At 39.7% G+C, this 11,788-nt stretch overlaps 1 pseudogene; it reads right to left on the bottom strand.

Moving 5' to 3' along the window:
- Positions 1–6,181: 6,181 nt before the first annotated feature.
- LOC145391293 (small subunit ribosomal RNA) lies at positions 6,182–7,319 on the bottom strand (annotated as a pseudogene).
- Between the last annotated feature and the right edge of the window lie 4,469 nt (positions 7,320–11,788).

Below are 11,788 nucleotides of genomic sequence, written 5' to 3'. Positions count from 1 at the left end.
ATGGACATAAAGATCCCTACATGAATTACAAAAACTTCACTAGGCCTACAAATTAAACTTATGCTATACAGTACAAGAAGAAATACAACAGTTATACTCAAATTACACACAGCTGCTAGATGTTTGGAGATTTCTTGAGCACTCACAATAATAATAATTGTACAGGGGAGGACAGAGATGTGAACAAAATGAGGAGCAGATCTAAGTGGCAAAGATGCAGAGACTGAGCTCATTATATAGGGGCCAGGAGAGCTTGATACAACTTGTAAGAAGGACGCGCAAATGAATTCATGGGGACAAAGAGCTGAAAATCCCGCTTTGAATAACAGAGAGAACGACTTACTCTACTATAACGGTAGAAGGGGGGGACTGAGGCAGAACACGCTCGTGATCAAACATGCAGCAACTGTGCGTTAAAATTACACAAAGGATGATGAAATCATAGGCTATGTAACAATATATATATATATATATATATATATATATATATATATATATATATATATATATATAATATATATATTTACGTATAAAAGTACTCAGATCGCATACCAAGGCCTAAACAATTTTTAGGCAACTCGTCTTTAACGTTAGTGATGCTTTTCACCTGTATACTATAAGCATGTCAATCGGTGGTCCGTACCATCACTTACATGTCGTCAAATTGTATTATATTACAAAGTAAAGGTATTAATACATAAATTTAAATATAGGGAAGGCAAGAAAACCAAGAATGGCTCACTCATACAATAATAATAAAATTAAAAAATACAATATAACTTCTTAACAATTAACAATGGCTGAAAGAACTTAAGGATATTACACCCACAGACCAAAAGAATAGTACGGTGGCCGTCACTTAACATTAAAGGGAGCGAGAACCTTGCAAAACAAAGAAAAATGCATAGATACAACATGTTTGACACTTAGCCTAAACCGGACGTAGCCTGGGAGAGTCGGACCACCTCCATGATGTGCCGCTCAAGACCCCCACACTGACTGAACTCCTAGCCCGCCACGTAAAATAATGACAATCAGCAACCCTTTCCCTGGGTGCGCAAGTATGAAACGACCACACAAGTAAACCTACCATTACCATACTTAAGATATATCTCTACGAATAATATATATATATGTCCGGTAACAATAGAACAATACTGTACATAAACAGGAGTACAGTATTTAGAGAATTTTTTTGAACTTTTAAGAGTTTACAATGATTAAATGGTACCGTATAATATGTGACGGTATATTTATCTAAATCTTTGTATGTATGTATGTATCTCTCTCTCTCTCTCTCTCTCTCTCTCTCTCTATATATATATATATATATATATATATATATATATATATATATATATATATATATATATAAGAACAGGGAGAAAATGGACCTCGAGAAGTCCTAATTGAGAAGCAAAGAATGAAATCGACTTTATAATAGCAGATAAGAATAACACGATCACAAATGTCACAGTTATCAACAAAGTAATTATAAGAAGTAACCATAAGATGGTCGGCTGGACAGTCATATTCACTTTCAGACCCTCCTCATTACATTCCTTTCTTATTCCTGTCCTTAATGTCTCTCTTTCAGTTCTCCCTTTCCTCTCACCTGCTAGTTTCTTTCTGAGTTTCCCCTTATATTTTTTCGTTTATCATTTCAATTTACTCCTCTTTTAGCGTCCTGTAGTAGCTCTCTCTCTCTCTCTCCCAGCCTTCTGCTCTGCTCTCCTTTTCTCCTGCTTCTACTGTATAATTATAGCACTGTATTAGTATTAAGGCCTGAATGCCTCGAAGGGACCGTAAAGTCTGTGTGATCTGTGTATCTATGTGACTCTAGGTAACTCTCTCTCTCTCTCTCTCTCTCTCTCTCTCTCTCTCTGGTGAAGGACCTGCCATCCAATATCCGTGAAAAAATCCAATATGAAAGATGGGAGGTTGTGAAAGACCTACTCCAACCTGACTTACTGCCAAAACACACACACACACACACACACATACACGCACGCATGCACGCACGCACGCACGCAAACGCACGCACGCACGCACGCACGCACGCAAGCACGCACGCACGCACGCACGCGCGCACACACGCGCGCGCACACACACACACACACACACACACACACACACACACACACACACACACACTTTCATATACACCCAGCCGTCCAATACAAACCTTTTCAAATATTGGCAAAACAGAGACCAAATCACATTTGATCCCTCTGTCAATCTCTTAATGCCAGGAATCTCTCGACAAAATTCCAACCAACATTTTTCCCCAATTTTTTTCCTTCAAGCAAACAGTAAACTAGAACAAAACAATAATAACAGAAAACAGTAGAGTATGGAGAAACAGACACCAAGAATATCAAAACAAACACTACACTTTTATATTAACCCTTTCCATATGATGTTTTATTTTTTTTTTTTTCGTGCTGCTGCCGTCCAATTTTATGCATATCACTCGAGTAGTGTGAAGGGGCATATGGAGGCGAGGACCCTTATTCTCGTCGGTTAAGGAGGTACCTTCTCCTCAGCGATTTATTTTGGGATCCTGTTAGTCAATATCCTATTGTACCTAATGCAGTGTATGGTGGTATTAGAGGGATTTAAGAAACACAGAGGAGTATAGTAATATCATATAAGCAAGATAAATCGCATAGGAGAAGGTATCAGGAAGTTTCCTTACCCGATGAGAATGATAACCTAAATCTAACTCCTAACACTCTAAACCTCTCCTAAATTAAACAAGTGCGCTTTGTGAGCGCGTGACGAGCGAGCCAGAGCCAGGTTATCACAATTTCCCTCTGATATAATATTATTTCTTCATGATGGTACCTGAACAATGGAAAATATGCTAGAACGAAAGACATTCTCTTATATACATCCACGCAGACACAGAAATACATACACACACTCCCATAGAAAAGTCGAGATTCCAAGGGGTTCCTACACTTTTGTGGATGAATTTGTAGTTCATAAAATTTCCTGAATGAGTGAATCACATGCAGAAAGAATTTCAGCTCTACTTCACACGAGAGTAAAGTTATTAGCTATTGCTTAGCGTGACGGTCGGGTCGGGCCGGGCCGCTCATTTCCAGACTTAACTGAGAGTAAACATCGTTTGCTCGCTCATAATAAACCGTCTGGAGATTACCAGCATTAAATAAACAAGACGTCAGTGTGGTGAAGGGTTTACCTTACATAATTATATACCTTACATATATTTAGTTTCCCTAACTTTTGTATATCATCTTTTCTTATCTGACTTACTACTGTTAACTCACTGATTAATAAATAAATTAATATATTTATCATCATGTGTTACTTTCTGCCTACAGCAAGTTACTACTACTACTACTACTACTACTACTACTACTACTACTACTGCTACTACTACTACTACTAATAATAATAATAATGATGATAATAATAATGATAATGATGATAACAATAATAGTAATAATAATAATAACACTCTCAACAGCAATAATAACAATAATGCAACATACCATCAGGTCACTTTAACACCTCTAAGAGTGGGCCTTCTAACCACCTATCCACTGCGGGTGTAAAAGGTGTGACAGCATCAGATATAGTGATGTTTCCTTTCGGATTCTCATACCCCGGGCCATTGCAGTGGGGGTGACAGTGAATTTAAGTTAATACAGCCACAATGGTTGATAAATATTTGCCGCATTAATTTAAATTCACTCTCACCCCCAGTGCAATGGGTCGGGGTGTGGGATTCCGAAAGGAAACATCACTATTTTTTTTTTTTTTTTTTTTTTTTTTACGGAACATGGGAAGGAAAAACAAATGAATAGAAAAATAATAATAATCCATACACCAGATTACTGGTGTCCTCTGTTCATAAGATATCTGTAACAGTTAGACTTGAACCGCTGTATACTGAAGTTTGGAGGGAAGCAATTCCTGGGAAGTGAGTTCCAAAGAGATTCAGTTCGGGGAATGAAAGAATTCTGATAGGCAGAAGTTCTGCAATTTGGCTGAGTGACATTCTAGTCATGAGCGCTACCAGATGCCCGTGTAGCATGAGGGAAGGCATGGAGAGGTGGCACCATGGACGCAACTTCATCTGAGTATTTGCCATAAAAATATCTGTAAAATACTGCAAGGGAGGCAACGTTCCTACTTACTTGTAGGGAAGGTAGTTTATTTGTAATGGCAGGGTTGTTAATAATACTAACAGCATTGTTCTGAATTTTGTCTAGTTGTTTTAATGCAACCTCTCCACATCCATTCCACAAGGGTGAGCAATATTCAAGCTGAGAGCGCAGATGACTCTTATAAATTATAGCTAACTATTCGTCAGTGAAGAAGTTACAGACTCTGTACAATAATCCACGTTTCTTTGAGGCGGTTTTAGCAAGTCCTCTAACATGAAGGGTCCAGCTGAGGGCATTGTTAAGTGAGACGCCGAGAATTTCAAAACTTTTGGAGATGGAAATATGAGTAGCACTGAAGGTAATATACGATCCTGGCAATATCTGTCTATTAGTAAATTGTATATATTTAGTTTTACTAGCATTAAATGAGACAACGTTGTTTTGTCCCCATTCACTGATTGTAGATAGGTCTTTATTTATGGAGATGGCTGTACTGAGTTGAGTGGTAGAGGTATTAGACTTTGTAAATTAGTGTCTGAGTGTGAATGAAATATGTAGTGTTGAATCATCTGCATATGAGTAGATGGGATTGTGGGTGACAGATAAGAGATCATTAATATGAACCAGGACCAGGGTTGGTGCCAGAACTGATCCCTTCGGCACGCCGGCGTTAATTGAGTGGAAATTGGAATATACATCATCTACTTTTGCTCTTATTTTCCTGTCACTGAGATATGAAGAAATCAAAGGAACCAAAGACGTTAGTCCATAGCAAGGGAGTTTGGACAGCAGGGAACGGTGCCATACTCTGTCGAGAGCTGTAGAAATATCAAGGGCTATTACATGAGTTTCTCCATGTAGGTCAATTGATTGATGGATGGTACGAGTTAGGAGATTGAGCATGTCATTGGTGGATCTTTCGTGGTGAAAATCATATTGTCTGTCACTAATTAAGTTGTTGGATTCAGGATGTTTAACAAAGTGCTTATTAATTAAAGTTTCAAACACCTTACCAAGAGAAGATGTGACAGCTATTGGTCTGTAATCAGACGGGTTAGAGGAACTTCTTTTCTTCAGAATTGGGTGGATATTGGCTTCTTTCCATGAGTTTGGGAATGAAGAAGTACGTATGCATAGTCTGAATAATTTAGCTAGAATAGGGGCAAGTTCAGGGGAACACTTTTTCAAAATAATTGGCGGAATTCCATCTTGACATGGAGCTTTGTTGGTGGGTAAATTGTCTAGGATGGTTTTTACCTAATATGTCTGTATTTTAAGTGGAACATTTTCGGGAGAGTCAAGTTCTAGTACTGGGACGTTCTGGCTGGCATCGTCTATGGTAGAATATCTGGTAAATGTCCCATTGCCAGACGCCATATATCCCAAACGGGGTGGCCAAGGGCTTAGAGTTAATTGTTTTACAGGGAGGGGCACTAATCCTCCACCAACCCCACTTGACACGTAGGGAGCATGTATGGTTTCGATAAATTGATACCACCCAGCATTGTACATGGTTTCATGGCTTAGAGGAAGGACAATCAGGAGAATCCTGTTGACACAGGTGGTTGAGTAAGGAAATCCACCTATCCCTCTGCCATAGAATCTGAGTTATTTGTTTTACAGGGAGGGGTACAAATCCTCCACCAACCCATTTGACACGTACTGTAGGGAGCACGTATGGTTTGGATAAATGGATATCACCCAGCATTGTCTGTTATTGCTCAATCTCGTGCAGCTAGAATTGCCACTTATCCCTCTAAGAAGTTGTGAACTGGACACCAATTAATGGAGGTCCATCGACTAGTTAATAGGCCAGAGTGTCGTTCGTTATTGGAATTAACCAGACAAATCGCTCCACCAACTAACAACGGCCATGCACCACCACCCACCGAAACTAGAAAGAGCTCTCAATCTGTCAATCCTTCCGGTGTCCGGGCCTGGTGAGATTTCCCATGTTGAGTTAAATTAAGCCGCAGGCTCCACTCCTGGTGGTGCCCTTCCATCAATTCCTTTAAGTTTCAGCTTTGCAGCCATACTTCCCCCGGAACTAAAAGACTTTGGTTTCCCAGAAGCTGCCCGATGGGTCATGGGAATAACGCCAACGGATCACTGGTCAGCATCGTTTATGGTTAGAACTAGGGTGGTATCTGATCGCCTTCGAACCCCTAACTTTCGTTCTTGATTAATGAAAACATCCTTGGCAAATGATTTCACAGTATTTCGTTCTGCGACGGTCCAAGAATTTCGCCTCTAGTGTCGCAATACGAATGCCCTCGCCTGTTTCTATTAGTCATTACCTCGGGTTCCGAGGAAAACTGACAAAATAGAACCGAGGTCCTATTCCATTATTCCATGCATAGACATTTAGGCCAATCATGTAGCCTGCTCTGAGCACTCTAATTTTTTCAAAGTAAACTTGCCAGCCACTCGGGACACTCGATGAAGAGCACCCCAGGCGAGTCAGCGGGGCCTGGACTGTTAAATACCGGGCTGTTTGGAGCGTGACAGTAGACATCAGGAGGTGTACCATCAGTCCGGAACTGTAGTCCAACTACGAGCTTTTTAACCACAACAACTTTAATATAAACTATTGGAGCTGGAATTTCCACGGCTGCTGGCACCAGACTTGCCCTCCAATAGATCCTCATTAAAGGATTTAAAGTGTACTCATTCCAATTGTGAGGCCTCGGATGAGTCTCACACCGTTATTTTTCGTCACTACCTCCCCAGGCCGGGAGTGGGTAATTTGCGTGCCTGCTGCCTTCCTTGGATGTGGTAGCTGTTTCTCAGGCTCCCTCTCTGGAATCGAACCCTGATTCCCCGTTACCCGTTATAGCCATTGTAGGCGCATAACTTACAAACGAAAGCTGATAAGGCAGACACTTGAAAGATGAGGCACCAGTGCGGAGACTGTGCGCTCAGCTCAAAGTTATCCAGATTCACCACAGGCAGGTTACGGACCAAGATCCTCCGGCCGGTCTTAAACTAATAAGAGCACCCTTCCCTCTCGGTCAGGGACTCTGTGCATGTATTAGCTCTAGAAATACCACAGTTATCCAAGTAATTGGGTACAGATCCAATGAAACATAGCTGTTTTAATGAGCCATTCATGGTTTTACCTTGCATAGGCTTGTACTTACACATGCATGGCTTAATAAAATATATGCTTTCCCACGCGGGTCATTTGTAATGTTGCCATCTGAAGATTTTAGTGCGGGAATGGAAGATGACTTGTTAAAGTTATTATTGAAAGAATTAAGAGTTGACCAGAATATTCTATTGCCATTAGGGTTGTTAAATAGTTTTGATGCCTGCTTTTGATGAAAGTTTGATTTAGCTAGATTTGTTACAGCTTTTACATGATTTCTAGCAATTTTAAATTGAGAAAGTTATTCAGATGTTTTTTATTTTAAGTACGAGTTTTATGCTGATGACTTTTGGGCTGTTGCTCTGGTACAGTTGCCATCAAACGGTTTTGGAGAGTTCGATCTTTTAGTGAACTGTTGACTTGGTATAAATAAACCCATACCAGCTAGTATTAAGTCGCAAATGTGGGACTCGGTAGAATTGGGATCACTAGAGAAGAAAGACTGCCATGGAAGGTCAGCAAGATAATTTCTAAATCCATCCCAGTTTGCCCTATCAAAGTGCCACTGGGTCACCCTGACACGTTCAGAACGGGGAGGTGTGAGGGGGTTAACTAATGAGGCTTTGATGAGATTGTGGTCAGAGGATCCAAGTGGTGACAGTACCTCTATCCTGTACTGATCTGGAATATTTGTCAAGAATAAATCCAAGAGATGGGCATTATGATCAGGATTATCAGGTATTCTGGTTGGTTGCTTTACCAGCTGGGTGAAACTAAATGATTCTGCAAACAGCTCGCACTTTAGACCAGCGTCATCAGTCCAGGCAGAATGCAATAACCATTCAACATTATGTATGTTAAAATCACCCAAAATGGCAATTTCGGTGCTAAGGGCAAGGTTAAGGTTACTCAACTGTGTGGATATGGAATCAAATACACTGGGTTCCGAAAAAGCACTGGGGGAGCGATAGACTACACAGATATATTTGGTAATGTTTTGACTATTAAGTTTATACAATGAGTAATCAAAACCTGATGAAGTGAAGTGTAAAACTGTCAATTGCACATTGGGATTTGATATAACAACAAGTGCCGCCCTTGTTATGGAAGTTTGTGAGGAGATGATAACCGGGAAAACAAAATGGGGATATATCAGTAGAGGGTGAGATTTGTGGTTCTGTGGTTCTGTGGTTCTTATGCTGTCAGTCCTTTCATACCCGCAGCGGCGAGGTGGTTACAAGGCCTCGCTCTTAGAGGTGTTAATTCGACCTGATGGTTTGCTGCAACTATCATTCTGCATATAAAATAATAACAATAACAAGCTCGTGCCCCCGAGACATGCACTGGCACCAAACTTGACAGGGACCTGCTCTGATATACCAGGTATGCCTGTCCGAAATTTCATTTCATTTCACCCAGCGGTATGACCTGTAGAGGCTTCCCAATGTCTGGCGAAAAATTTGGCACAAAAGTGCCCGTGGCTTGCGCGCTAATGACCGCACTCAGTTAATATTTACACCAACGTTGTCAGCTCGTTATTCCGCGTATTTTGATGTGTGGCACTTCAAATTTCGAGAGGATCAAATGTGGAAGGAATCACACACACAACGCTTATTCGCGTTGAATTACTGATAACTAACAATTATAATTACACTAATAATAATAATAATAATGATGATGATAATAATAATAATAATAATAATAATAATAATAATGATAATAATAATAATAATAATAATAATAATAAGAGTAATAATAATAACAAGAACAACAACAACAACAGCCACAATAATAATAACTACCACGATAATAATAATAATAATAATAATAATAATAATATCCAGGCCTTTTCTCGGAAAAATACCAGTTTTCCAAAAGAATTCACATTCACTTGAAGCACTTACACGCTTTATTATTAATGTACGAGAATTATACCATCATTCGTACAGGCTACAATTCAAAGTTCATCGGCAATAGTGGCAGCAGTTTAATAACTATATAATTCCTACATGAACTGCATAATACTGTATTTCGATATTTTAATATACGACTTCCAGCGTGGATGCATGAAAGACCATCACACACACACACACACACACTCTCTCTCTCTCTCTCTCTCTCTCTCTCTCTCTCTCTCCTGCCTAATAATACATGTGTTTCCTCTATGTCATCCTGCTCTCCGTCTTGTTTGTATTGACAGTCTTGGTGTGTCGTCTGCCGGATGATAGAAAGGAATCAGAGGCGGGATGGTAGATTATTATTATTACTATTTGCCGATTTACTTATTCGTTTTCTACTTATCTATCTGTCTGTTTTTCTTGTTAACCCCATTGACATTGTTTATTTGCCTGTCTGCGTATATGTAATTGTTTGTTTGTATTTCTCTGTCTTTCTGTCTTCTCGTAAGCCTCTTGTTTGTTGAGGCCGCCAGCAAGGCAACACAAACACCAGTGTACCAGGCTGGATACATATACTGTGTAGGTACTGGCGGATAACACGGCAGAAATACACAACTACAGAACACTAACACAACTGAAAATCATCGCTCTGGCACAGTTATATCGAAGTTATGGTCAATGATACTGCACTGTTGGACTGCATATGACAAGTGAAACACATAAAAAAAAAAAAAAAAAAATCAAATTTACCCCCTTTCCCTCTCCCTCCCTGAAAAAAAAAAAAAAAAAAAAAAACAGAAGCTGACGTTATCGTTGCAGTAATTCAGTGTTGGGTACTTTTTAGACCCCACAACTCACCCACAAATACACAAAGGCTTGAGCCAAACACATTAATTAATTCGGGTGAAGGTAACTAATTAGCAGCACATTACAAGAACCATGAACTGAAGGTCTTTCCAGTTTGAAGGTGAAGTCATTACTGAAACAACATAATGTGTGTGTGTGTGTGTGTGTGTGTGTGTAATATGTTGTTATTAAGTTCCTACATCAGCACTGACAGCAAAGCCCCCTAATCAGAACTTGAGTTATCAATAAAAATACGACGTTGTAGTTTTGGCGATACTGATGGCAGGGCAAGAGAGGGAACGTGGAAGTTAGGAATATAATTACAGTTTACGCCAAGATAACTACGGTATCCGTAATTGTTGGGGAACTGAAAAACCTCCATGTATAAAGTAAGCTATTGATTCCCCATTTGTTTCTTCTGGAAACACTAAACACGGCAATCAGTGGAGCAGCAGAGTTTTCATGCAATCCCGACAGAAAATAGCGAGATCGCTGCAGTATTGCGGATTACAAATTTGACGTGTGTTCGAACAGATGCCACTTTGTTTAACTAGAAGAAGTTATGAATGACGCGCTCTAGTGGTTCATGTATATGGTTTCTACTTGCTGCAGAGAACGGAAAATATAGATATTATTGCGACTACGTATCAAAAAATGCGGAAAGGTTTAAATCGGTCCAGGTACAAGAGAGATGATTCCAGGTTTCACTGTGTCCTTTTACACGATATATTTACGTCGCTTTATCGTCCGTGTAATCGAACACTTACGCTTCGTTGGTTCTAACGTTTCGTCTCATCTGTACAACACGGGAAGGCATCGATTTTGCCCTAATAAAACAAAAAGTAATCCCCATGGACACGCGAGATAATTTCTTCCATCTTTTCATGTCCTTGTTTGTGAAACTTACATCACATAATCAGGAATTTTATGAAAGTAGCACATTGTACATTTTGGAGTATTTCATCCTTTAATATCGTAATATGGACACAGTTACGCCCTGAAGACACACGCAATTTAGTATACTGACTCTAATGCCAAATAAATTCTTAGTGCTATTGGTAGAGAACCACATCAGAGGAAATGAGGGAAACCTACTTAAAACTGATTTCACAAAAGTGCATGTATGATCCAGGTTTCTGACAGCCACTTGTTAAACCACTGATGACAATAATGTGTATAGCCAAATACTAAAGCCATTCTCCTCCCTTGCCTATTTTTCATTATTGGATCCTTAAAAACTTCAATGAAACGTGGTGGACAAAGGTGAACTGTATGTTATCACCCACAGATGAATTCTAATATACACCTCAAGCCACTAGGTCACATTCCAGCTTCTGTGAATTCAGAAACAGGAGAGGCGAACGGACTGTAATATTTGGCTTTATCTCGCTCATGATTACTCTGATGAAGCAAGCAGGATAACCACATTTACTGCTTATAACTATTCAGTTAAAGATTGTCAGACTCTGAGGACGTGTTACTGAACATGCCTTTTCCATTTAAACTTTACATAGATGGCTAACAGAGATGATGTATCGTATGGTTTAATTTTGTATCTTTCATGGCGAAATCAATGTGTTTTCTTCGCATAATCCTATAAGTTATCCAACATAGCATCCCTGGTTCTAGTATGCTGTCTGTTATTTTGCCTACATCAGCAGGGTACTGATTTCTTCCTATCCTGGCACCACCAAGCCACGAACAGTACAATTTGTCTCCATTCTGTGACTTAGTTCGTAAAATGCACTGGTTTGCGTGGCTTAAACACCAGAGGTATCTGACACACACACACATACACACACACACACACACACACA

The sequence above is a fragment of the Coenobita brevimanus genome, chromosome 17, assembly GCF_032717465.1.
Source record: "Coenobita brevimanus isolate Jiangsu-jjx chromosome 17, ASM3271746v2, whole genome shotgun sequence".
In the NCBI taxonomy this organism is placed as follows: Eukaryota; Metazoa; Arthropoda; class Malacostraca; order Decapoda; family Coenobitidae; genus Coenobita; species Coenobita brevimanus.
This window is presented reverse-complemented; position numbering and strand designations above follow the sequence as displayed.